At 42.0% G+C, this 4092-nt stretch overlaps 1 pseudogene; it reads right to left on the reverse strand.

The window, feature by feature from the left end:
* Positions 1–2238: 2238 nt before the first annotated feature.
* LOC102854052 lies at positions 2239–2782 on the reverse strand (annotated as a pseudogene).
* Positions 2783–4092: the final 1310 nt, after the last annotated feature.

Consider the following 4092-nt stretch of genomic DNA (forward strand, 5'->3'; position numbering starts at 1 on the left):
ACCATTTTACACTCCCACCAACAGTGAATAAGGGTTCCAGTTTCTCCACAACCTTGCCAGCATTTGTTGCTTGCTGTTCTGTTAAATTTTGCTATTCTGTCTGGGGTGAGATGATATCTCATAGTAGTTTTAATTTGCATGTCTCTAAGAGCTAGGGATTTCGAACATTTCTTCACGTGCTTGTTAGCCATCTGAATGTCTCCTTTGGTGAAGTATCTATTCATATCCTGTGCCCATTTTTCTATTGGATTTCTTACCTTTACCTTTATCTTGTTGTGGTGCTTAAGTATTTTATACATTCTGGATATAAGTCCCTTATCTGATATGTCATTACCAAATACTTTTTCCCAATCTGTGGCTTCCTTTTTTACCCTGTTGGAGAAGTTTTTGGGTGTGCATAGGGATTTGATTCTTAGAAGACCCCATTCATCTATTTTATCTTCTCCTGGTTGTAGGTCCAGCATTCTTCTTAGTAGACTAACTGAAGCTCTAACCCAGTACACCCACCTAGACCCTTCAACTACACTGGGCTCTTTGGTTTTAGCCACCCATTTTATAACACAATCTGCACCTGATGTAAGAAAAAAAAACACCTCAAAAAAGCTGAATACAGACCACAAACACCCATCCATGATTTGGTAAACATGGCTTTTAAAGTTTTTAATTCCAGGAAGGACAGAGCTGAAGCAAAATGGGCTTGGATGCATCGAAGGGTAGCTCTTCAGACCCAAACCATTGTAACCATTCTCCTTCCAGAACCCCAAAGTAAAAAGGAGCCTCAGCAGGACCTCCCTTCAAAAACTACTCCACTGAGTACATGCTTCATGTGCGACCTAGAATGTCATTGGGCATGGCAATGTCCACATCCCTAGCCACTAACAAAGCCTTGTCCAGCCTGCAAGCAACCAGGCCACTGGTGATCTCTGTGCCCTGATATTGATCTTGATCTCCGTGCCTCAGAACGAAGGACAAGCTGATGGACACCCGGTGGTCCTTCCTCTTGAGCTCTTTGGCTTAGTAGATGAGGACTGAGGTTACCTGGACTTGAGGACCCCTATTACTCTCATGTGAGCCCAGGGTGACTATCAAGGTAGCGGGTAAGTCTGTTTCTTAATTTTGGGGTTTTTTTGTTTGTTTGTTTTGGGGTTTTTTTGTTTTGTTTTTTTTTTTACTTTTATCATTTTATTAGGAATAATTCCAATGAGTTATGAAGAAACTTACTGAGTTGATGAGTTTTCAAAAAACTCTTAATGAAGATATGTTCACCAATAATTTAAAAAACATCAGCAGAACTATTTCTTTTACTGGGCAAAGAGTCAGGCTGATACCAAAAGCAACGTGCAACATAAAAAAGAAAAAAAAGAGATACAATATAAAGGAAGACAAATCTGCTGAGTATTAAAAACCATCTCAATAGAAACTCTTTGCAACCAGCACAGAACTAATTAGCTATCAATTCCAACCCACACAAGTTTGGCTGACAGAAGCCAGGAGTCAATAATAGAAGGGTTACAAGGAGCAGGATTCCTCAGTGCAAGAGATTTGAATAGTGTTTTGGAGCATTTTGGTGGCTGGCACAAGCATCATGAGAAAATCTTTTTGGCAAGGGAGAGAAATAAATACAACAAATGGAATGCTTTCTTTTCTATCAGCAGACTGTCCCAGGAATGATAAAGATGAAAGTAGTAAAGAGTTAACTTTAAAACATTATTTGTCATGGGCTCAAAGGACATTCAAAACAAAAACTCATGAGTTGGTAAATGCTTTGCTGTGTAAATTCTCAACAACAAAATAAATAAAATTTAGAAAAGGAAAAAAATTAAATATCTTTTGGAACAAGATGGACATACGTAATATAGTACTAAAACCTAATTTCTATTTTTCACAGAAATGATTTATGAAATTTTAACAATTTTGCCTTAAAAAAAAGACATTCAGAATGGATTTATTTAAAGGTGTCATATAGTTATGTCTAGGCATTTAGGCTTAAAAGAAGTAAAATTAAAAGAGGACACTTTTTTCCCAAGTTAAGGAGAATTTCTTTAAAACCAAGCACATTGCTAAGTAGCAACATTTCACTTGGTAAACAATAATTGGCAACAAAGTTTAAATATTGTAATATTCTGCCCAAAACCAGTCCCATATACTGTTTAATAACCAAGATGCAAACTAATTTTGTTGTAACAAGCCTAGACTAATTCTATCAAATATGTCCTTGGTTAGATATCCAGTTTTCATTTAATGTTTTGAAAGCTCACTTGACAGCCAGTCAAGTCCCTCATACAGACCAGTTCCTTGTGTAGCACAAGTGGCTTGAACATACCATATTCTGTTACGGAAGAGACTGAAGACCTAATTTATCTGTCATTTCACTGATGGCCATAGCATTTGGCAAATCTTGTTTGTTTGCAAAAAGCAACAGCACTGCATCTCGCAATTCATCTTCCTGAAGCATTTTCTGCAGCTCCTCTACGCCTTCCTGAATTCTTTCACAATCGTTGCTATCTACCACAAAAATAAGACCCTGGGTATTTTGGAAGTAATGTCTCCAGAGAGGTCTAATTTTATCTTGACCACCAACATCCCATACTGTGAAACAAATGTTCTTGTATTCTACTGTTTCCACATTAAAACCAATAGTTGGAATGGTGGTGACAATCTCACCTAACTTCAGTTTATACAGAATTGTCCTCTTGCCAGCAGCATCCAGTCCAACCATCAAGATACGCATCTGCTTCTTGCCGAAGAGACGGGAGAACAGAGAGGAGATGGTAAGACCCATGGCGGCAGTGGCACTTGCTACGGGCAGGAGAAGGGGTTTGGGACGTCCCCGGGCCTTCTCCTATCACAGCCCCAGCAAACTGAACGACAGAGAATAAAAAGAGCTGAGGCAGGAAGAGACCGGTCGGGACAGCTCACCAGCATGGAGCCTCAGGACCCGGACAGCAATGAGCGGAGAGAAGACCTGCTCTGTGACTGGCGCGGCAGCTCCGGCTCTAGCGTTAAGGATCTGCTTGTGCCACGTCACGCGGTGGCCGCGGCGACTCCGGCGGCAGCCCGGCCCCTCCAACGCGGACAGAATCGCGTCACCGCCGCCCCATCCCCCCAGTCTGCTTCATTTTTAATAGACCCAAGGGCTACCTTCTCTGTCCTCCCTGCCTTCTCAGGCGCTACAACTCCTTCCCAGGTCATGGTTATGGGAATTAATGGAAAGCCTACTTACCCACCCAAGACTCCTCCCTTGCCATGTATGTTAGATAAAATCCCTCTCTCACACTCCTTTTTAGTTATGCCCTCCTGCTCTGTCCCCCTGTTTGGTAGCGATATTCTCCAAAATCTCCATGCCTGTATTTCTATCTCTCCAGGCCCTTCCCTCTCCCTTCTTCTTCTGCTAATTTATCACTTATCAACATCCTCTACTTCTGACCACTCTTTACCTCCTGATACTGTTAATTTTGTAGTCTGGGATACCTCAAAGCCAATAGTAGCTTCCCACTGCCCACCTGTTTGTATCTCTCTTAAAGATCCGACTACATTTCTGTTATGTCCCCAGTTTTCTATCTCAGAATCTCATCTTTGTGGAATCGGTCCCATTAGTAGTAGGCTCCTCCACTGAGGCCTTCTAATACCTACCAGTTCTCCATGTAACACTCCCATCTTGCCAGTATGCAAACCCTCAGGTGCTTACAGGCTTGTTCAGGACCTACACCTCATTAATGAGGCTGTCCTCCCCATCCACCCAGTAGTCCCTAACCTCTACACCTTGCTTTCTCATATACCTCCTGAAACCACACATCTCACCATCCTTGATCTTAAGGATGCCTTCTTTACTGTTCCTTTACATCCTGACTCCTACTTCTTGTTTCTTACCACCTAGGGATCCTTTATTGTCTATGCTGCCTTAATCTCTACATTACTGAAAGCTCTCCTCCTTTCTGTGAAGGAAGCTATTATACACTGCAAAGGCCACCAGCCACCTTTCTCTGATCCTGTCACTATGGACAAATGCCAAAGCAGATGCTACGGCTTGAGGCCTCACTTCCCTCTCCTTGTTCACTGCTCCAGTCTTACTCCCTAGCACAAACTGACATC

Source organism: Elephantulus edwardii, unplaced genomic scaffold (genome assembly GCF_000299155.1).
Source record: "Elephantulus edwardii isolate Elephantulus edwardi_28Jun2011 unplaced genomic scaffold, EleEdw1.0 scaffold00161, whole genome shotgun sequence".
In the NCBI taxonomy this organism is placed as follows: Eukaryota; Metazoa; Chordata; class Mammalia; order Macroscelidea; family Macroscelididae; genus Elephantulus; species Elephantulus edwardii.